Source organism: Desmodus rotundus, chromosome 4, assembly GCF_022682495.2.
Source record: "Desmodus rotundus isolate HL8 chromosome 4, HLdesRot8A.1, whole genome shotgun sequence".
NCBI classification, from domain to species: Eukaryota; Metazoa; Chordata; class Mammalia; order Chiroptera; family Phyllostomidae; genus Desmodus; species Desmodus rotundus.
Window position 1 is genome coordinate 89037366 of NC_071390.1, and position 24252 is coordinate 89061617.

The following is a 24252-nucleotide window of genomic DNA, read 5'->3' on the forward strand; positions in this document are numbered from 1 at the left end:
GGGAGAAAGAGAGAGGGAAACATCAATGTGTGGTTGCTTCTCACGCACCCCCTACTGAGGACCTGGCTTGCAACCCAGGTATGTGCCCTGGTCTGGGAATCGAACCTGCAACCCTTTGGTTTGCAGGCTGGCGCTCAGTCCACTGAGCAACACCAGCCAAGACCAAATAGGTGTATTTTAAAAATCAATTTGATAATCCTCACATCATTAGAGTCAGTTTTATAGAAATCACAAGAAACATAAAAGAAAATTCTTAAACAACATCGAAGTACAGTAACTTTTGAATGTTAGAACCACAAGGAACTTGCAACAGAGCCCATTAGTCTCAAAAGCCTAAAACGGAACACAAAAAATTTTCAAGCACTAGGAATCATTCAACCTAATGTTTTCATTGACAGAGGAGAACCAAAGAAATAATAATGATATTATTTTATCCAAGGCTTATATATGTTAAGCATATGTGCTCACATATGCATCCATCCCTACTCCTGATCTTCTCAATCTTGGTTTACCCTTTTCTTTCCAAAATAAAATATCACTTTCTAATATACCACATACTGTACATACTAATTACAGTATATTGTTAGGTTAAGTAGTTTACCTACTCTCATACAGTTCAAGCAGGATATAGAATCTATACCTATTTGAGCCAATTAATCCTGCCAACGAATATTTGAGTATTTGTGCACCTATCATGCACCAAAACAGAATCCATCTATAGGCCCAACTGTTCCTTATCTTACAAAGAATATAAAATTTGGGAGGGAGAAAAATGCTTCAAAAATGATTTTCAAATCTTTTATTGCCTTAGAGGTTATTTAGAATATGAATGTATATTGGTGAACTATTTTATTTGAGTACATCTTTTATTCTATGACTCTCTTTTTGAAGTTAAGTACACACAAATGTATGTGTGTGTATGTGGGGGGGTGTCCCTTGCAGAATCAGTTCTTCTATCTTAAAATGCTGTCACATTCATAGTTAACTTTGTGATTAGGAACTGGAATTCAGGCACAGTGAAGACATGTTTAGTTTGTGACTCATACCAGACAGATTTTGGGTGGCTTGGAGCCTCTGGCAGTTCAGACCTGTAATGACAAACCATTGCTGGAATAATGATTTCTTTCCCCTCACTTTTGAAACCCTTCATCAACTAAGTAAGTACACCTAAATAGTTTGTTATGTAGGCTGAATAGAGCAAAAGTAGATTTGGGATTATGCTGTCAACATACCTCTCCCAGAATTTTCATTAAGAGCTCACATTTAACCAATTAGACTTTGATCCCCATTTCCCCCTATAATTTAATCCCCAAACTCAACTTTATGAAAGGTGTTTGTATATCAAATTTTTAAAAGTATATTTACTTATTTCCTAATTATTTCCCATTTAATTCAGTTAAACTTGGTTAGTTTCAGTCTGAGCTTCAGTCATTCATTCCTTTGTTCCCAAAGTATTTACAGAGCATCTATCTCTCAGAACTCAATAGGCTCTGTCACTCAGCTTGGAGTCCGTGAGGGGTAACAGAGCATTACAGAAGCAATGATAATACAGCGTGGAAATGACACCTGATAGGGAAACACTGTATGGTCTAAGAATACTGAGAATGGTTGAGGGAAGGCATGAAATGACACTCAGCTAAAGGAAGTAGGTTGAGACATCATCAAAATGCAAGGAACAGTTTTTCAGGGCAAGAGAACAGTTTGTGTAAAGGCTGAAGGGAGAGGGAGAATGGCACGTGGGAGGACCGGAGGGTTCAGTATGACTGGAGTGGGGGGGAAGGAGGGTCACGGCTAAAGACGAGACTGGAGAGAAACCTAAACGTCAACACCTAGAACTTATGAGCCAGGTTGAAAGTTTTACTCCTTATCTTAGGGCATGGAGAGCCACACAAGTGTGCAAAGCTGATGTGATTTTTGGAGAATGGATTAGAGACTAGTGTACCAGGCTCTGGAATTTAAAGCAGGAGGAGGAATTGAAGGTGTGGGGGGCATTATCTAAATGAGGAGAGTACGTGTGGCACTTGAAATGGTGTCACGGAGTAAGGCTAGCAGTTTTGTTTACTGAATAGTAATTTAAAAACTGTTGGGATATGTGGCAAACACTGTTGCTTGTCAACATAAAAACATTCCTAATCCTCCTCTCTCTTTGTCACTCTCTACTACAGGGCCAGGACAATGAGGCTTTTATTTTCCTGGCCTCCCTTTTATCTAGGAGTAGTCAAGTGACCCAGTTATGTTCAATGAAATGATAGTGGCAACATTCTGAGTAGATTTTTAAAAAGGGAATAAGTGCAAAAGAGAGCATGTTGCACTGCCCCTTCTCTCTTCTTACCTTGAACGTGGATGTGATATTTGGAATTGTGCAGTTCTCTGGCAAACAACTATACGTGGATGAAATGCATAGGATGTTGCTAATGACACGGAAGAAAAGGTTAGAAAAGTCTGGGTCCTTGATGATATTTTGACCAATTGAGTCCAACAACCAGTAGGCTTCTCGTTAAGAAAACCACAGCCCTAGCTGATGTGGCTCAGTGGATTGAGCACTGGCCTGCGAACTGAAAGGTAGCCAGTTTGACTCCCAGTCAGGGCACACGCCTGGGTTGTAGGCCAGGGGGTGTGCAAGAGGCAACCAATCGATATTTCCTTCCCTCTCTTTATCCCTCTCTTCCCCTCCATCTAAAAATAAGTAAAATCTTTGTGTATATATATCTGAAAACCACAGATGGTCGTATGGTTTAAGGCACTGTTAATTGTTCTGTTTCTTACAGCAAAAGCATTGCAAAAGCATTCCTAACTAGAACAGGAAATAAGTGGGGGAATGGAAGATGGGAAGGGATAAACTGATACAAAGTTAAAACTTCTGTGTTGCACAGAGCTGTCTTTAGGCATGATTTGTATAGACCCCAAAAAATGTTCTTCAGTACAACAACTGTCTCTTCATCTATTTTTTGATGCTTCAAATTCAATTAACCTCCTTAATGGTTTGGTAATGATCCACACACGTCTTTCATTATGTAATTAAAAATCAAATTTAAACTGCAAAAATATATGCAGATACAGCCACTCACAAAGTGTTAACTGTAGACCACTTCATTGGCTCAGGCATCCAGGAAATGTGTTACAGAAGCCGAACACTGGGATGCAAATCCATGAGGACTGGAACGTCAGCCCTTTGTTATATCTACCTTGAACAGATAGATCTCAGGCACACTTATCTTCACTCGCTTTGCAGAAGACACAGAAGCATTCACAACTTAGTACGGATGTGCAGGTATTGCTTCCCATCGGAAAGTCATATCCCATCTTCTTTGATCAATTCAACTCATCTTTTCAGGACTCAACTACCATCTCCTTCTTGTAGCATCTCCCAATATCCACAAAGTTAGTTGTATGTTTTCTGTGTTCCAAAGAACGTCATTTATACCTTTGTAATAGCATTTACCCTGTGGTAATATTCTCTTGACAAGTCTGTCTTCACCATTTGAAGAGATACTTCCTTTGAAGAGACTAGATCTTATTTCCTGTGTATCCCTAGGACCAAGTATTGTATCCCAGTGCAGAAGCCCAGAAGGAGTGACTCTGAGTAGAAAACCAGCCTATACTAGCCAAGTATTGTAACTAGCCTATAAAACTTAAAACTATTTGGACAAAAATGTCAGTGACTGGGGGAAACAGGAGAAAACTGAAAACAAGAGGACAAGAGGGAACTTTTGGGGGTGATGAAAGTGTTGTATTTCTTTGTTGTGGTGGTGGTTACATGAGCATATGTATTTGTCAAAATTCATCAACTGTACACCTAAAAGGGTGAATTTAACTGTATGTAAATTGTACCTCAATAAACACATATTGTAGAAAAAACTATATAGGGATAGAAGAATGAGCAGGAATGAATGAAAAATGCAATGACATATTTACCTAAAACTTAATTTCTTTTCTAGTAGTGCTTATATTTTTTTGAAACCATCTGAAACCAGGATAATGCTTAGAACAAATAAAATTTGAATGGTGGGCATTTTTAGGTAAACCAGTGAGATTTCTGAACAGAGACACATCTAGGAATTCCTTAAATTATTCTAACTTGCCTATCAATCAGAGATAACATTAATATCAATTCTAATATCATACAAGTCATTCACAAATCACAAAAATAAAGTAATTCTTCCTAGTACACTGTCTCAAAAGTGCTTTTATAGCCACACTCAGAAGTATCTTCTACTGATACTAAGAGGAGAGAAGAGGTGTGCTATAAAAATTTCCAATGGAGCCAAATTCCGAACATGTAAAACATATTGGCCTATCTGTAGTTATCACATTAGATTTCTTATCTTTTTATATGCATTTTAAAATTATCTATCTAGAAAGTATCCTTCAATTCCTTTAAAATGGTAGTGATCTGAAAACAAATTAAACTGATGTTGAGTTAGGTTTGTGATGAATCACTAACTCTCCATAAAGACTTCAGTTTAAATTTGTCTCAGGACATAAATTGAAATGTGTGCTACTCCTGAATGCCACTGAAAGATGGTAAATGTCTATGCAGGTATGTACCACAGTACCCACTGCACCCCTCATAAATTTCAATCTCTGTTCAGAAAAGCCACAGCCTAAAATTAAAAGTGACACTTGAAGCCTATGTAGAGTGTCATAGTACATCACCTAGAGCAAAATCTAGAATCACATAAAATTCAGTTGTTTCATTTCTTCTTGCTCAAATTTTTGACACAACATTTTCTACAACACCTGTGGGGCAGCAGAAAATAGCCCAGGTTGCCTGACCAGAGTGGCTCAGTGGGTTGGGTGTCATCCTGCAAAGGGAAAGGTTTCCAGTTCAACTCCCTGTCAGGGCACATGCCTGGGTTGCAGGTTCAGTCCCCGATCAAGGCGTGTGTGAGAGGCATCGATGGATGTTTCTCTTTCACATTGAAGTTTCTCTCCATCTCCTCTTCCCTCCTTCACTTCTCTCTATAAATGAATGGATGAATGAATGAATGAATGAATGAATAGATAGATAAATAAATAAATATGAAAATAGCCCATATTTGTTTTCCAGTCATAGTTCTGCCTCTTACCCACTAAAATACAGGCTATGTCACTGACATTTAATATTTCCAGAAGTCAATTTCTTAATTTATAACATGAAAAAATAATATTTTCATGATTACAGTCAAGATTAAATGAAATTATATATGTGTTTTATAAACATAGTATGTTCTATTATATTTATCCTGGATTATTATCTTAAAGCATGAATAAATCAATAACTTTTTTATAACTGGTCATAGAACAAGCTTGTCTCTTTGTAGAATAAGAAGTAAACATGGGTGACATCCAGTCAAGATGGCAGCATAGACAGACATGGCTCACCTCTTCACACAATCACATCCAAATTATAACTAAAATATAGAACAACCATCGCTCACAAACATCAGAAATTGAGTTAAATGGAAATCTGACAACTACAGAATTAAAGAAACCACATCCATCAAGACTGGTAAGAAGGGAGAAATTCGGAACAGGCTGATCTCTCACTCATGTGTGGTGGATAAACATTTGGCAAGGATATCTCAGGAATAAGGAGTCCCAACCCCACATTAGGCCCACCAGCCTAGGGTTCCAGTGCCAGGAAGATAAGTCCCCAAAACTTCTGACTTCAAAAACCAGCGGGGATTGAGTCGGTGGAAGAAAATTCTGGAACCCCAAGCAGTTTCTCTTAAAGAACCCACACATAGACTCACCAACACAAATTGACTCCCTCTGAGCTCCAATACTAAGGTAGCAGCTTGAAAGGTACCAGTGGTATAAAGGGAAGAACTAAAGTGTCTGGAATCAAGGCAAGCAGGAGCCATTGTTGCTTTTCTAATCCCCCACAGAGCCAGCAAGCAGTTTCCACATCTGAGATTCCATCAATCTGGCTCACATTGTTGGACCTGCTTTGGAAATCCCCAGATACTCTGGCCACCCAATTTACGGGCCCACCCAAGCTGCTTTTCCATATGAATGGCTGGCCTTGGCTCATGATTCACAACTTCCTAAATCCTATCAAACAAGCAACAGCTGGTCTCAGTGAGCCCCAGGTCTGGCACTAGCAGCAGCCAGCCTAGGTTCACAGCTTGGCTTTGCCTAGGAATCTCCAAGCCCAGAACAAATAGCAGCCATCTCAGATTGCTTTATAGATCAGGAGGGGTGGATGGGGGCAAAACACAGGTGGGGGCTGACATTGGCCTGCACCACCCAGGAAACCCCAGAGCCAGGGCACCCAGTGGACAGCTACAGATCACTTCAGAGCACTACAACTCTGCTCCTGAACAGCTGATCCTCCACAAGGGTGAAGGTTGGTGGTCAGTGGTCATAGCCATTTCTTGCAGCTGACTGTGTATGTCCCTCCCATTTATCTGCCAACAGCAACCAAGGCTCAACTATAAGAGGAGGGTCTATTTGGCCCACACAAAGGGTGCACCTCAAGTACCCACTTTGGTGATAGGGGAGGCTGGACCCTAGAGGACAACTACATTAGGCCACACCACTAAGATATGGAGTCCAAGCAGTTCTACACAATATATAGAAATGTTTTGTCCCCATCCACCCCTCCTGATCTATAAAGCAATCTGAGATGGCTGCTATTTGTTCTGGGCTCGGAGATTCCTAGGCAAAGCCAAGCTGTGAACCTAGGCTGGCTGCTGCTAGTGCCAGGCCTGGGGCTCACTGAGACCAGCTGTTGCTTGTTTGATAGGATTTAGGAAGTTGTGAATCATGAGCCAAGGCTAGCCATTCACATGGAAAAGCAGCTTGGGTGGGCCCATAACCCAAACACAGAGAGGCTGCCAAAACTAGGAGACAAAGAAATATGGCTCAAATGAATGAACAGGTCAAAATTACAGAAAGAGAACTAAACAAAATAGAGATAAGAAAACTATCAAATGCAGAGTTCAAAACACTGGTTATAAGGATGTTCAAGGAACTCAGTGAGGACCTCAACAGCATAAAAAACATCCTATCAGAAATGAAGTATTCACTAATCGAAGTAAAGGACAATTCATAGGGAACTAACAGTAGAGTGGATGAAGTAAAAACTCAAATCAGTAATTTGGAACATAAGAAAGCAAAAACAACCAATCAGAACAATAAGAAGAAAGAAGAATTAAAAAAAATGAGGATAGTGTAAGCCTCTGGGACAACTTCAAGCATCCCAGCATTCATGTCATAGGGGTTCCAGAAGGGAAAGGGAAAGAGCAAGAAATTGGAAATCTATTTGAAAAGATAATGAAAGAAAACTTCCCTGATTGGGTGAAGGAAGTAGACATGCAAGTCCAGGAAGCACAGAGTCCCAAACAAGATGGATGCAAAGAGGCCCACTCCAAGACACATCATAATTAAAATGCCAAAGGGTAAAGATAAACAGAGAATCTTAAAAGCAGCAAGAGAAAAGAACATAGGGGAGTTATCCCTACAGGGGGGGTCCCATTAGACTGTGAACTTCTGAAATTCTTTTCAGATTTCTGAAAAGAAACTTTGCAGGTTAGAATGGATTGGGAAGAAATATTCAAAGTCAGGAAAAGCAGTGATCTAGAGCCAAGATTGTTCTACCCATCAAAGATATCATTTAGAATCAAAGGGCAGATAAAGAGCTTCTCAGACAAGAAAGAACTAAAGAAGTTCATTATCAGCAAACCATTATTATATGAAATGTTAAAGGGACTTGTTTAAGAAAAAGAGGATCAAAACTATGAACAATAAAATGGCAAAAAATATAGATCTATCAACAATTGAATCTAAAAAACAAACTAAGCAAACAAGAACAGAGACAGAATCATGGATGCAGAGAACGTTATGATGGTTGCCAGATGAGAGTTGTGGGGGAGTGGGGGAGGAGGTAAGGGGATTAAGAAGTACAAACAGGTTACAGAATAGCCACGGGGCTGTAAAGTACAGCTTAGGAAATGGAGTAGCCAAAGAAGTTATACTTATGACCCATGGACATGAACAATGGTGGGGGGATTCCCTAAAGGAGGGAGGTTGCTGGGTGGAGGGTGGCACAGGGGGAGAAATCAAGACAATTGTAATAGCATAATCAATAAAATATAATTCAAGAAAATAAAATATCAAAGATAAAATGAAATGGATGAAAAAAAGGAAGTAAACATGGGGAAATTTCAGAGATGTGTTCAGTTCAACATATATTTATCAGGTATTTATTATATATATAGGCATTATAGTAGGCACCTGCTCTCCTGAAGTTTATTGTACCATGACTAAGTTTTATCCCTGCTTTCAGTGAGGAACTAAGGCTCAGAGAAAAATAAGCCAAATAATTACTTTTTTGAACTATTGTGATGATTGTATGTGTAATGTATTTGTTAGCGCCTAGTATAGCTCTCAGTTTTACAGTTAACTATGAGCTACATTAAAATGTCACCTAGGGAAAAATGAGTGGTCCTTTAAGCAGGTTACAACATGATGTGGTTATTGTGACAGCTTTGAAGGTTCAGAAATTCTGATTGGTGGTTGTCATTGTCCCAGGTTGATTTCAACATCTCTCCAAAACTGGCTCCTCTTCCTCCTTCTCTTCCTCCTCCGCCCCCTCCTCTTTCTCCTCCTTTATTCCCTATCTCAGGGGAGCCAAAATGTACATCATTGTCCATTCCAGAATCCTTCCCCCACCCCCAGCCAACATCCCCCATCACATTTCAAACCATTAACAAATCCTGCCAATTCTCTTTTATAATTCTGTTTCAAAATATATACTTTCTCTATCTCCACCATCACTATTCTGGTCTAAACCACCGTTGCTTCTCACTTCACTATTACGGTATGTTACCTGAACTTCGGAAGACCTTTAGACTATTTATTTTCCCCGCCCAAAATTCTTACTTTAAAAAACGGTAAAAATAATCTAATTATCTCCTACATATCTCTTCCTTGATTCACCAGTTAACATTTTGCCACATTTGCTTTAAGTTTCTGTTTTTCTGTCTATACATCTGTAATTTTTCTCTCTGAACTGTTGGAAGTAACTTACAGATATCTTTTGAAAAAATATATTTTATTGATTATACTAATAGAGTTGTCCCGTTTTTTTTTCTCCCCTTTATTCCCCTCTGCCCTGCACCTCCCCTCCTGCCAGCATTCCTACCCATTCGATCATGTCCATGGGTCATACATATAAGTTCTTTGGTTTATCCATTTTCTATACTATTCTTAACCTCCCCTGTCTATTTTGTACCTACCATTTATGTTTCTTATTCCCTGTACCTTTTCCCCCATTCTCTCCTTCACCCTCCCCGCCAATAACCCTCCTTGTGATCTCCATTTCTGTGATTCTATTCCTGTTCTACATGTTTGCTTAGTTTGTTTCTGTTTCTTGAGATTCAGTTGTTGATAGTTGTGAGTTTGTTGTCATTTTACTGTTCATATTTTTGATCATCTTCTTTTTCTTACATAAGTCCCTTTAACATTTCACATAATAAGGGCTTGGTGATGATGAACTTCTTTAACTTGACTTATCTGGGAGGCACTTTATCTGCCCTTCCATTCTAAATGATAGCTTTGCTAGATAGATGTAATCTTGGATGTAAGTCCTTGCCTTTCATGACTTGGAATCCTTCTTTCCAGCCCCTTCTTGCCTACAAGGTTTCTTTTGAGAAATCAGCTAACAGCCTTATGGGAATTTCTTAATAGGTAACTTTTAAGGTGTCTCCTTTTCTCTTGCTGCTTTCAAGATTCTCTCCTTATCTTTAATCTTGGGTAATGTAATTATGATGTGCCTTGGTGTGTTCCTCCTTGGGTCCAGCTTCTTTGGGACTCTCTGAGCTTCCTGGACTTCCTAGAAGTCTATTTCCTTTGCCAGCTTGGGGAAGTTCTCCTTTGTTATTTTTTCAAGCAAGTTTTCAAATTCTTGCTCTTCCTCTTCTCCTTCTGACACCCCTATGATTCGGATGTTGGAACATTTAAAGTTGTCTCAGAGGTTCCTAAGCCTCTCCTCATTTTTTTGAATTCTTGTTTCTTCATTCTGTTTTGGTTGAATGTTTACTTCTTCCTTCTGGTCCAAATCATTGATTTGAGTCCCGGTTTCCTTCCTTTCACTGTTGGTTCCCTGTATATTTTTATTTCACTTTGCATAGCCTTCACTTCTTCCTCTCTTTTGCAACCATACTCAACCAGTTCTGTGAGCATGCTGATTACCAGTGTTTTGAACTCTGCATCTGATAGGTTGGCAATCTCTTCATTGCTTAGTTCTGTTTTTGGAGATTTGATCTGTTCTTTCATTTGGGCCATATTTTTTTGTCTCAGTGAACCTGTTATGTTTTAAGGGATGGAGCCTTAGGTATTAGCAAGGGTGAGGCAACTCACGTTGATGCATTGTGGTGCTGTTTGTGGGGGAGGGGTCTGAAAGGGAACAATGCCACTTGTTCAGCTCTCAGCTGGCTCAGTTACTTCTTCCGCTACTCACAATCAAATTGGGCCCTTCTGGTGCTGATTCCCAGGAGTGTGGGCTTGTGTATGTTCTAGGGCCCTGTGGATCTCTCCAGTGAACTCTCCTGTGAGGCTTGGAGTTTCTCCCACTGCTGCAACCCCCACAAGATTTTAGAGTCAGAGGTTTTGAGGCTTTCTTTCCTTCTGCTGGAACCCTGGGTTATAGTGTGTCTTGCTCCCCTGTTTTTCCTCCCACATTATCTGCATGCAAATGTGGGACCTCTCAGTCCTCCAGCTGCCACTTTGCTGTGTGTCCTCTCACCCCGGCTACCCATTTCTGCCCCTCCTACCAATATCAATGAATTATTTTTTCTTTAACTCCTTGGTTGTCAGACTTCCATACAATTTGATTTTCTGGCAGTTCTGGTTGTTTTTTTGTTTCTATGTTTGTTGTTGTCCTTCCTTTGTGCGAGGAGGCAAAGTGTATCCACTTACGCCTCTATCTTGGCTGGAAGTCTCCAACTTCCAGATATCGTTACTCCTAAATGTTTCAGCATGAATATCCTGATAAAGATATCATCGTACATAAACACAGAACCATTATTACATCTAAGAAACTTAGCAAAAATTCCTTAATATTATCTAATGTATAGTCTACACTTAAAGTTCCTCAATTGTCCCAAAAATGTCTGTCACAGGATGAAAATATCTTTGTTCCCACCCAGTCTTCACCTCCCCACTCCCACTGTGAAGGATCCAATCTATGTTTACATATTACATTTGGTTATTAGGTTCCTTTAATTTCTTTTCAATTACCCTCTACCAATATTTTTTGTTTTGTTTTATAACTTTGACTTGTTTGACAAGTCTAGGTCAGTTGTTATAGAATGTTCCATATCCTGATTTTATCAGATTGTTCTCTTACAGTGTGTTTAACTTGTTCCTGTATCTCCTGTATATTCTGTAGTTTGAAAGTAAGGTAGAGACCGAACTCAATTATTTTTAACATTTTTTGGCAAGAATATTTATAAAAGTTTGTAGTTTTACATATGTTTGCCAGGGCTATCATAACAAACTGGGTAGTTTAAACAACAGAAGTTTATTTTCTCACCATTTTGGAGGCTAGAAGTCCAAAATCAGGGTGTCATTAAGATTGGTTTCTTCTGGGGGCCTTTCTCTTTGGCCTGTACATGGCCATCTTTTTTCTATCTTCACTTGGTTTTTCTTCTGAGTTCTCTGGGAACTAATGTCCATTTCTTATAAGAATACTAGTCATACTGGATTAGGGTCCACCCATATGACCTCATTTTATCTTAATTAACTCTTTAAAAGCCCTATCACAGCCATATTTTGAGATACTAGGGGTTAGGATGTCAACATATGAAGTTTGAGGAGACACAGTTTAGCCTACAACTATTTATTATATTATGTTGTGCATAATGTTAAGTCCTCCAGATCTCTCCATAGTGAGGAAACATATTTCCCTTTGTATTGAATAGTTGGTAAATTATCTGTGGGATGAGACTTTGAATATCTTATTCTTTATCATCCTTTCATCCATTAATTTTATCATCATTCATTAATGATTGTTGCCTAAAATATTATTCTAAAGCTGCAAAGTAGTAGTTTTATAAGTTTATTATTACTCCACATTTATTAGCTATCATTTCTTTGTAAATATAGGCTTTTAGTCTTGACACACTTCAATTCAATATTTATGAACATCAGAGTAAACTTTCTTAACAATAACTGCCTAGAAACCTTTGATCCTTTCCTCTGCCCTGAGGGTTAAGTAACCCCAACTCCCTTTCCTGACTGCTGCAGCACATCAGCCTCTTCTCTCCTTATCAGCACTTTATCTCCTTTTCAGGTTTACTTTTACTCATCCTGCAGGACTGGCTGCCACTTTCTCCCTGGTTTCTCCATCAAAATCCCAGGAGCCCCTCTAGAGCTATATGCACTTTCACTATCATAGCATGTAGTGTAATACCTGTAGTTTATGGTTAATTGTCTCACGGACAGACTTTAAACTACCTGCGGAATCCCCTCAGACTTGTTTGTTTTTATATTTCCAAGCGCCTCTCATAGACCTTGGCAAAGAGTAGGCAAACAACAATGATTAGTAAATTAATGAAAGTTGCACTATACACACAAATCTATGTACACTGTAATTTATGGTTAATTTATAGAATTTACAAGTATAATTTTAAGTAAAAGAGATTTTTTACATAATTTGTTTACCAGAAGCCTAACTCCTAGGTGAGATGAATTTACTCTAAAAATAATAAATATTTACTAGGTATCAATTGTATGCCAAGCCTCCTCTAAGCATGAATTATTTTAAATTAATCCGCAGAAACCCTATAGTATAAGTACAATGCTCTCTATATTACAGATGAAGAAATTAGAGAATATCACACAACTAGTAAACAAAAAGGGTTGGATTTGAACTCAGGTCTCTTTAATTTCATAATGACTTTGTAACTTTGATTAATTTCTTATGAAAAGTTCATTTTCCTCATTATAGCTGACTATAAACATATCATTCATGGTTACTTACTGAAGCCCATGTTTTTGGTTCCAGTGTACTGACATGTAAAATGTAAGACATTTATAACACCAAATGCCGAAGTAAGAACACTCCACAGAGTATAAAAATGTAAAATGTTAATATGTAATTTATCCCCAGAATTGTGGTTTTATTAAGTCTGAGTGGATTGGCAGTAAAAATGTAACAGGATACTAAGAAAATAGGAAAATTCCTGAGCAAGTGGAATAAGGAAACTGAGACAAGAAAATTAAACAAGGCCAAATGCAGTTTGAGCAACTTTCAGCCACCTGGTGAATCACAAGACCTTATCTCCCCTAACCAAGGACACTGGAGAGCAAATGGTTTACACCTCCCCTCCCTAACCTGTGAATACATAGCTTAAATCTCCCTGGTCTGGGACATGGAGAACAGAGACATAATTAATGTCATTTGTGCCAGCTAAACTGAGGACAGATGAAGTCAGGGGGAAAATAACTGCAACAACAACAACAACAACAACAAACAAAAACATTAAAAGTCACGCAGAGCCAAGATAAAGTAAAATAGTATAGCAGACCAAGGAGTATTCCCAAATCCCACTCTATGCTCATTTTAACACATCAGCATATTAAAAATGCACCTGGAAAGCTGATGCATATTCTGCTGAAACCCTCCCCTAAGAGTCTCACCCACAGAAGAAAGATAAAAAGCCAGCAGGACAAAGACTCAATGCAGGCTCTCTCTAGAGCAGGCCCATGCCCCTTCCGGGGCACGAACTATTTACTTCTTCCTAAACTATAAGAGTCCCCATGAGACTTACCGATAGGGGACCAGCAGACAGCAGGGCTCCTGTCTCCAAGCTCCCCTTTTACTCTGACTTTCCAGCGAGCTAAAAGCAACCCTGCCTTGGCTCCCTTCTTTCCTATAACTTTTTAAGAGAGCCAAAGCTCTCTCCTGTTACTTCTACCCTAGGTCCTTCCATCATTTCATTGTCCCCAGCTTCAATAAATGTACTCTCCAAATCACCTGGACTTGTGTTGTGAAATCTTTCCTACACCAAGTCAAGAACCCACATACCACAGGCCAGCCTGAGGCAGACAAGCTCCAGGCCAGTCCCTGTCCAGTAACAAAAATAATTTTGAATTATGTTTAATGTTTGTGGAATTTGAAATGCCTAAAGGAAAGAAATAACTTATTGGGGGCAATCTTTTTTTAAAGACCAATTTAAAAAGAAGCATACAGATTTGGAGGATTGATTACAATGATACACTTTGCGTTAAATATATTGTAAAACATACATTTGCAAAATGCCAGTCACGTAGGATAATTTCGAGGTAAAAATTACAACAAAAATGGGAGTCACAGTTCAGATCTGGTAAAATTTGAACTTGGATGTGTGAGTTGAATATTCAGTGCATTAAGTGCTATCCTGATACTGTGGGTGAAGACAGCAAAGCGGTGACCATGCAAAGTCATGAGGAAACTGAATAGCAAGGGCACTGGGAGAAAAACGTGAGGTCCTATGTATGTGAACTCAAGTTTTTAATGGATAGTACCGTGACAATTGTAAGACATGCATAAGCAATGCATCCCTATGTTCACTGCAGCATTATTACAAACGGCCAAGATTTGGAAGCAGCCCAAGTGTCCATCAGTAGATGAGTGGATAAAAAGGCTGTGGTACATTTGTACAATGGAATAATATTTGGCTCTGAAGAAAGAAGGAAGTCTTAGCCTTTGTGACAGCGTGGATGGACCTGGAGAGTCTTACACTAAGTGAAATCAATCAGTTAAAGAGAAGTACCATATGGTTTCACTTATATGTGGAATCTAATGAACAAAACAAACAAAATAGATACAGACTCATAGATACAGAGAACAGACTGATAGCTGTCAGAGGGGAGGGAGGGTTGCAGGGCTAGGGAAAAAGGGTGAAGGGATGAAGCAAAAAAGAAAACAAAAAACTCCTACACACAGTATGGTGATTACCAGAGAGAAAGGGGAGTGGGGGGAGGTAGAAGAGGGTAAAGGGGGATAAATGGTGATGGAAGGAGACTTGACTTGAGGTGGTGAGCACACAATACAATATACAGATGATGTATAATAGCACTGTACCCCTAAGCCTATATAATTTTATTAACCAATGTCATCCCAATAAATTCAATTTTAAAAAAAGGCATGCATAAGTAGTAAGATGGGGAAAAATAGGATAAAAAATCAAGTGAGGAAAGATACAACATAAAGTATGCTCTTTAATGGGAAGGTACTGGAAAATCAAAAATTATATGCTATATTTAGAATTTAAATCTCTTTTCCCCAGAAATACAATTATGGTAGTGAACTAAATATAGCAGGTGATTATCAAAATGGTGAAAATACTCAATATTTTTAATTCTCCAAAATTAGTAATGGCAGTTACTAGAGGTTTGAAGTTTTAAAAGGCACATACAGGGATGGAATCACCATGGATTCCACGAGTTACAAAGTCTGAAGACCTCTGAGTCAGGATTTCTTAATACGAAGTGCATGGAGCAATATGGATTCTATGAACCCCCTGAAATTATGTACAATCTATTGTGTGCCTATGCAATTTTCTGGGATATATTCCATAACTTCTTACAAATCAGATTCTCAAAAGAAGTTCATGACCATCCTATTTCCCCAAATTAAGAATGATTTTTCAGGGGGCAGGGAGGTGGGCGGTGGTGGTGGTGGTAGTGTAATGAGTACTCTAGGAAAAGAAGTACTTGCTTACAAACTAGTAACATTTGGCTTAGTTACTTGTTACCAAGGAAGAAAGATATATTTAGTTTTATGATCTGGCATCAGGTCTTTTCCATTTCATATTTGTTTGTGGGAGGTAAGATTAGTTTACACAATTTTCCATTACCAACTAGGTGTGGCTTACATTTTTAACAGATCATGAAGGAATCCAGCTTTGCAAATCTCACTTTTAATTTTTGTTGCTGTTTATTATTTTGTTGGATTTCTTATTCAATTCAGTTCAAATTTGGAAAGGATGCTCCCTCCTTTAATTGCTTTATGATTTTATTTTGGTAAATATAAGGAAAAAAATTTAATTGCCATAAAGTCTCTCCTCCTATTTAATAAAGAAATTTGAGGATTCTGTCAAACATTTTCACTGAGCCCATTTCAACACTCACAGGTAATTAATAGAATTTGGCAGCTTTATTAGTCAGGGTTCTACAGAAAAACAGAATTGATAGGAACATGTAAGTACTTATACAGAAAGAGCTGTACTGTGAGAGATTGGGTCACTTGATTTTGGAGGCTGAGAAGTCACTCTACAAGCTGGAAAGCTAGTGGAATATCTATCCTCTCTAGAGGATAGATATTCCAGCTGAAGCAGAGAGAGTGTATTTTCCCTTCTAATACCTTTTTTGTTCTATTCAGGCCCTTAATGGATTGAAAGAAGCCCACCCAAATGTGTGAGGGCAATCTTCTTTACTCAGCCTACCAATTCAAATGCTAATATCTTCCAGAAACAACCTTGTCGACACACCCAGAAATAATGTTTCACTAGCAATCTGGGCATCCCTCAGCCCAGTCAAGTTGACACATAAAATTAACCATTACAGCAGCCCTCCATAAATATTCATTTTAATTTTAAAGGTGAATTCTATCCCCTTAGGGATCCTTGAAGCAATAATTTATTTCTGAAATCTTAGTCACCACATTTGTGTAGTCCTGTTCACAAAGTTCTGTGAAACTTCATCTTTAAAAAAAAAAAGTTCTATTTCACAGTCTATATTTGTGAAATGTCAACTTTTTATCTTAACTATTATGTGGAGTCACATAGAAATATTACACAAATTAAAAATGATGATGCTTCTCTGTGATTAAGTATATATTTTCTATGATTAAGTATATTGCTAAAGAGATGCCTTTAATCTCATTTATATGACTGAGAAAGAGGAATTGGATATTATTGTGGGAAATTATTCTTCTGACAAATAAGGCAAAGAGAAGAACGAAAACACATAAGTAAAGTCTATTAAATGATGGTGTTTGGACTCAGATGCTCCTGATTTGAGGTGAATAGGAAATGAGCCTAAAATTTCCAGCCAGTTGCTGAGTCAGGGTATTTTAAAATGGGGTAGGGGGGAAGAAGGAACATTTTAATTCTAACTTGAAATATCAATACACTTGAGACAAAAAATGTAGAAGAATGTTTGGATATGTTTCAGTTACCTATTACTGCTTAAGAACCTCCAAAATTTAGTGGTTTAAAACAATAGCCATTTTATTAATGGATTAAAGACTTAAATACTGGACCTGAAACCATGAAAACCCTAGAAGAAAACATAGGCAGTAAAATCTCAGACACTGCCCATAACAATATTTTATCTGATATCTCTCCCCAGGGAAGGGAAATAAGAAACAAATAAACAAATGGGGCTAAATCAAACTAAGTTTTTGCACATCAAAGGAAACCATCAACAAAACAAAAAGGCAACCCACAGAATAGGAGACCATATTCACCAATGATACATCTGATAAGAGGTTAACATCTAAAATTGATAAAGAATTTATAAAACTCACAAAAAAAATTAAAAAATGGGCAAAGGACCTGAATCAACCCTTCTCCAAAGAGGACATACAGATGGCCAATAGACATATTAAAAGATGCTCGATGTCGCTAATCATCAGAGAAATGCAATTTAAATCCACAATGAGATATCACCTCACGCCTGTCAGAATGGCTATCATCAATAAATCAACAAATAAAAAGTGCTGGTGAGGATGTAGAGAAAAGAGAACCCTATTGCACTATTGGTAGGAATGCAGACTGGTGCAACCACTGTGGAAGGCAGTATGGAGGTACCTCAAAAAATTAAAAACAGATCTGCCTTTTGACCCAGCAATCCCACTTTTGGGAATATATACAAAACACAAATTTTTAAAAAATATTTCATTTATTTATTTTTAGAGAGAGGGGAAGGGAGGGAGAAAGAGAGGAAGAGAAACATCAGTGTGTGGTTGTCCTTGAAAGCCCCCAATTGGGGACCTGGCCCGCAACCCAGGCATGTGCCCTGACTGGGAATCAAACCAGTGACACTTTGGTTCACAGACTGGCACTCAACCCACTGAGCCATACCAGCCAGCGCCCAAAACACTAATTTGAAAGAACATAAGCACCCTTATGTTCTCTGCAGCATTATTTACAATCACCAAAATATGGAAGCAGCCCAATTGCCTTTCAGTAGATGAACAGATAGAACAACTATGGTACATCTACACAATGGAATACTACTTGGCTGTAAAAAAGAAGAAAACATTACCTTTTGTGATAGCATGGATGGACCTGGAGAACATTATGCTAAATGAAATAAGCCAGTCAGAGAAAGACAAACACCATATTATTTCACTCATTTGTGGAATCTAATGAACAAATGAAACTAACAAGTGAAATAGAAAGATGTATAGATAGAGAGCAGATTGACAGCTATTGGGGGGATGGAAGGGGGTTAGGGACTGAGCAAAAAGGAAAAAGACTCATGGACATGGACAACAGTGTGGTGATTGCAGCGGGGAGGGGGCCATAAGGGGGTTAAATGGTAATGGAAAAAAATGAAAGGAAGAAAGAAAGAAAGAAGAGAGAGAGAGGAAGGAAGGGAGGAAGGGAGGGAGAAAAGAAAGAAGGAAGGAAGGAAAAAGAAGAAGGAAGGAAGCAAAGAGAAAGAATAGCACTAGAATCTAAAAAAGAAAGAGAGAACTGTAAAAAAACAATAGCCATTTTATTGCATATCATGATTTTGTAGGTCAGGAATCTGGGCCAGTCTTGCTGTGTGATTCAAATTTTATCACTTCTTTCTCATATACTACTTGAAATACTTTTTATAGAGACACTTCCTTTCATTTATTGTTTGATTACCTAGTAGAACCCTTCACAGAGTGAAGGCAGAATAAAAGCTTAGTTTTTACCAGTTTTCATGATTCTGAATTGTCTTCCTTTCATTCTCCAAAGACAACCAGTTTTTAAAAGAAAAAAAAAATAACATAAAGAACTCACGTATTTGATGGCTTTCAAGAAATTATAATTTTTACTCTTATTGAAGTTCAAATTGTTCCATCTTTGGTCAGTGGTGGAAGGTTCTTCAAGTTGACTCCTGGATCTTTTGCAATGATGTTAGCGATCTTTGATAACTTTCTTGCTTTTTGGTACAGAAAGATATTCTAGGTTCATTATGAACATTTTCTGTCCAAACTGTAATCTGTCCTTTTTCCAAGAAGTGATAATTTTCTTTAGCGGTAAATGATATTTCAAGACCACAAGGTTGGAGGTAGAGATGTATGTTAGGCTAGTCAGTTCCCAGGCCTTTTCAGTGGACACAGACAGAAAACACACACACATGTTATATGTGTAAGTATATAGTGTGTGCCTTTGTGTGGGTATGTGTGGGTATGAAACTTCATAAGTTTCTACTGATATTTCCAGTACAAATAAAGGACCGCTCTGCACTTTAGGATTTGCACTCTAACCTCTCTGTGCCACCTCTACATTTTCTTTCTGCTACTTGATAATCTTGGTTCTCAAAGAAACAGGGAATAATAGTTATTCATTTGCTTTATCCAAGAACATACTCACAACAGTTTCAGAATAACGATACAGTGGAAGGTCCCCGCTTTTCCTGACTTTGATATTTCTTGCCAGTCCCTTCTAGCCTGCAAAGTTTCTTTTGAAAAATCAGCTGACAGTCTTATGGGAATTCCCCTGTAGGTAACTAACTTCTTTTCCCTTGCTACTTTTAAGACTCTCTGTTTATCTTTAACCTTTGGCATTTTAATTATGATGTGTCTTGGTGTGGTCCTCTTTGCATCCATCTAGTTTGGGACTCTCTGTGCTTCCTGAATCTGAGTGGATCTTTTTTATGCTGATGAAGTCCTAAGTTCCTTGAACATCTTTATAACCAGTGTTTTGAACTCTGCATCTGATTGCTTATGTCCATTTTTAGTTATTTTTTTGCATTTTTGATCTGTTCTTTCATTTGGGCCAGCCATGTTCTTTGTCTCCTCATTTTGGCAGCCTCCTTGTGTTTGTTTCTATGTAGTAGGTAGAGCTGTTATGACTCCCTGTCTTGGTAGCATGGCCTAAGGTAGCAGATGTCCTGTAGGGTCCAGTGGCTTAGCCTCCCCTGTCACCCAAGCTGGGTACTGGAAGTGTGCCCTTTGTGTGGGCTGAGTACACCTTCCTCCTGTAGTTGAGCCTTCTTTGCTGTTGACAGATCAATGGGAGGGATTTTACCCAGGCCAATCAGTTGCACAGATTGGCTATGATCACTGCTCACCAACCTCCACCCTCTGTGGAGGATCAGCTGTGCAGGGGCCAGGTGGTGGTGGTCCGATGTGGTCTGTAGCTGTCTAGTGGGTGCCCTGGCTCTGGGGTTTCTTAGGCAGTGCAGGCCATGGTCAGGCTCCACCTGTTTTACCTGGGGCCACACTGCCTGAGCTACAGAGCAATCTGAGATGGCTGCTATTTGTGCTTAGGTTGAATAACATATATTGATCTAGAAAAATAGAGTCATGATATTTTCCCTCCAGATCTTTGTAGCTGTTACATCATTACCTTCTGGCATTTAGTTTAATTATAATTTTCACAGATTCTTTTATTCCTTTGTAGGCTGTAGGGTTTTTTTTTTTCCTGAAAAAAAAAAGCAAAAAAAAAAAAAAGCTTGCAAGGCAGTTTTAAAATTCCTATAAATTAAAAAGTAATCTTCAGGATGTTTTTGGTTCATAGTCTCTTCTAATTGATTCTGCCTTGAATTCAGTGATCTCTTTTACTTGCAGACTACCATTCTAGAAGATTTCAAGGGCCATACAGAGAATTCCTTTATTTTATTCTCTTGTCCTCTGTTACAGGCAGAATGGTGTCCCACTCAAAATTCATATGTTCATACTTGACAATGTGACTATACTTGGAGACAGGGCCTTTAGAGAGGGAATTAAGTTATAAATGTGGTCTTTAGGGTGGGCCCTAATCCAGTAAGATTGGTGTAATTCTAGAAGAGAAAATGTGGATACAAGCTAGTACAGAGGGAAGATTATGTAAAGACACAGAAGAAGACAGCCATCTATAAGCCAGAGAGTCTTGGAACAGATCTTTCCCTCATGGTTCTTAGAAGAAACAAATTCTGCCAACACCTTGCTATTACACTTCTAGTCTTCGGAGTTGTAAGAAAATATATTTCTGTTGTGTAAGCCATTTAGTCTGATATTTTGTTATGGTAGTCTGTGGTACTTTGTTATACACTTTCTTACCTTCTGACCCACTGACAAGCAAAATCCCAATCATGGGTCGTTCCAATCTTCCCAGGTCTATGAATGGTGCAGAACCACCCCATCCTTAGAACTGGAAAAAAAAAATAATTTTTCAGTATAACTTAAGTTCCAAATATTTCATGGGACTTACTTGTACTAAAAGAGTATTTGTAGTTTATCTAAAATTAATATTTAAGAAAAATTCATATTTGACTAAACACCTTTTTTTTATTTGCAAATATGGCAACCCTAGGTGGAGTCAGAGTTGGACATTTGAGCTGGGTGTCCATATGCATGAGCACACAACCCCTAATCGTTTTAAAGTGGGAGGAAATAACATAGGAAAGGCAGACGCATGGGCCAACCAATTCTCCTTGATTCACTCACATTTTGTCTGCCACAAATTCAACCTGGTTTTCTAGGTCATTTCAAAATAGGACAATAGAACATATTTTATTTTTAAAGTTCGTTAGCTCCATTTACAATGTTTAAATATTTAGACTTATAGTATGTGAGTCTCCATTTTCACTCTTTCTCCAGCTGTACAAAAATGTCAAAAAGGTTTGGACTGTTGCAGAAAATTGCCCTAAGAGTTATTATCAACCACATTTAAAAAATGAGGAAACTAAGACTTAGAAAAGTTGTATATAATTTACCTGAGGTCATTTACCTAATGGAATCCAATTTTCAATGTTAGATCTATCTGAATATATAGCAAATACTTTTTTAAAATTTACATGTATAGTATGGTGACTACAGTCAATAATATTGTCTTGTCTTGTATATTTTAAGCTGATAAGAGAGATCTTAAAAAATATTTTTCATTACCAAGAATAAGTTACTTATAAGCTGATCTATCCTTTGAACACATCATTTAATATGCATGTATAAAGCTGGTGCATTTAATGGGATGGCAAAGATAGGTATAATGGAAATTCCAATTTTTCAGGCTTTGATTCTATATTTGATAGGTCTGGATGCTTGTTTTATGTGTGCTCACATTTGATAAATCAGTGGGGTTTTATTACGATTCAAAACACTGACTTATAAAACAATGCCAGTTTAAGTTTACAATGATCGATGTATTTGGAGATTAATGATTTGTAGTAATTCCTTTTTCACCAGAGGATCAAATTATAACTCAGAAAACTGCCTCTTTGTTGCCAGCATGAGTTTTGTGACATAGTCTTTCCTATAAGTCAGCCAGGCAACTGCTCTGCCAGCTGCTCATGGAACAAACAGCATCAAGGAATAGATAAGAGTCGCATGAGGTAACTATGCTATTCACTGAGCTTTTATTGAATGAAGGTTCACTCAAAGTAGAACATCAATACACATTAATATTCTACTCCCACTCTAACAATTTAGGAGGGATATAACACACATACATGGCAATCAAAGGGGGATAATGAGCCCAAGTCCCAGAGTCTCAGTGAATAGGTCTGTGAGACAACACCGTGGGCAAGGGAGCCATCAGTGTCTTGCAAGGAAGAACCCATCTCACAGGTCAGAGAAAGCATGGTCTTGATCCAGCAGAACAGGGCCTTGACGGCCAAAGCCAAGGGAGATAAGCGTGATGTGGAGTAGCACTCTGGTGTGTGGAGCTCAGCTGTCTCAGCAGTGTTCTGAGGCCTGCTTCAGTTATGCTCTTGAGGGTGGTGCACTCCACCACTATGGGTCTCTTGATAAGTGTCTTGGCACCCCTGATGGCGAGTGGGGAATTTTCCCAGGAGCCTATCTGTGGGTGGTCCTGCTCTGCAGACATGGCTATTCTGGTCATGTGTACAAATATCGTAGGCGCCTCCTTGCCAGAGGTATCTAATGTGACTTAGGTAGTTTCCTTTTTGAACTAAAGTGTCATACCTGACTGGCAGCCAGCTTGGTTGACATGAGTGATGCCATTTTGTTTTCAATACTTTATGCTATCTTGCCAGACCAGCACCATATTATTGGTCCTCCTCTTCACACTGTTTAGTCTAATGTTAGAACAATGGGAGTAAATATTCTTAAGGTCATATATTTCCATCAAGATAGGTATTTATCATATTATATTCTAAGAACAATCCAGCCAACATTGCGGAGGGAATTTACATGCTTCAAAGCTGAAGAAACCTGGGTTTTTACTCCTTGCCAATTAAGTACTTAATATCTGCAGCCCTCAGTTTCCTTATTTGGTTAAAAATAGGCTTCCTATAAGAGTTCAGATTATACACATAAAACATTTAGCACGATATTGTTATTATGCTATCTATGTTATCTAAAATATGGACCATAACATATCAAACATTATATATTATTGTTGTGCTATTTCTTGTCATTGCGCTATTTATTATGGTTCTATTTAACACCTCCCCAGCTAACCCAGAGAAACAGGCCATAAGCTCTCTTCCTAGGCAGAGGAGGATACGAGTTACCATGACAACAGCTCGCGCCCAGCCATTTTCCGCTCCAGCGTCGCTAGGGAAGGAAAAAAACCCTTAGGCTGCGTGTTGCGTCATCACTACGCGCTCGTTCGATTTGTCCGTGCTGTTTTAGAAGGTCCCGGCCCGGTTCCCGTCGCCCCGCGCCAGGAATTATATTTTTTCTTTTCAACCTTTGTTATACCGCACTAAGACTGCTAGACTGTAAGTACTAAAAGAAGAAAGGAGGAGAGCGAGCTGCCGAGTGAGCATTGAAAGAGATGCCTCGCCACACTCTCCTCCACCTTAGAGCCTTCCCCGTGTTTTCTAGATCCTATCAGCTTCCTCTCAGCTGGGATCGCGCCGCGTCAACTTCCGGGCGGGTGCCCGCCAGCACGGCCTCCCTGCTCCCCTGCTTTGGCCCCTTTGTGTCCCCGCAGTGTGGAGGAGCGGGCCCTGGCACGTCCTTTCTCCAGGCAGGGAGCGCCGTAGTAGAGGGAGCCTCTCTCTGTGGGCGGGCGCTCGGCTCGCCCGGGGGTTAGAGTGGGGAACGTGCCAGCGCGCGCTGGGGTAAGAGGAGGTTGCACGAGGGTCAGCTTGTGGTTTGAGGAAGGAGGGGGTTGGGGATTGGAG

The 24252-nt window shown here is 38.9% G+C and overlaps 1 protein-coding gene and 1 long non-coding RNA gene across 6 annotated transcripts in view; one reads left to right on the forward strand and one right to left on the reverse strand.

Moving 5' to 3' along the window:
- Positions 1–3726: 3726 nt before the first annotated feature.
- On the reverse strand, positions 3727–23753 carry LOC123478115 (uncharacterized). The gene is made up of 3 exons (XR_006653248.3): positions 23635–23753; positions 21221–21311; positions 3727–4962 (listed from the first exon to the last, which is right to left on the reverse strand). It is a non-coding gene; the product is annotated as an uncharacterized lncRNA (long non-coding RNA).
- SMARCAD1 (SNF2 related chromatin remodeling ATPase with DExD box 1) overlaps positions 23717–24252 on the forward strand; it is a 101476-nt gene continuing 100940 nt past the window's right edge. For 2 of the 5 annotated variants that reach the window (XM_024574808.3, XM_024574810.3), the window contains exon 1: positions 23717–23844. The gene's annotated coding sequence lies outside the window, so the exon portion shown is untranslated. Of the gene's footprint in view, positions 23845–23983; positions 24190–24252 lie in introns of those variants that run through there. The other 3 variants (XM_045183658.2, XM_024574809.3, XM_024574807.4) reach the window with 3 other exon arrangements.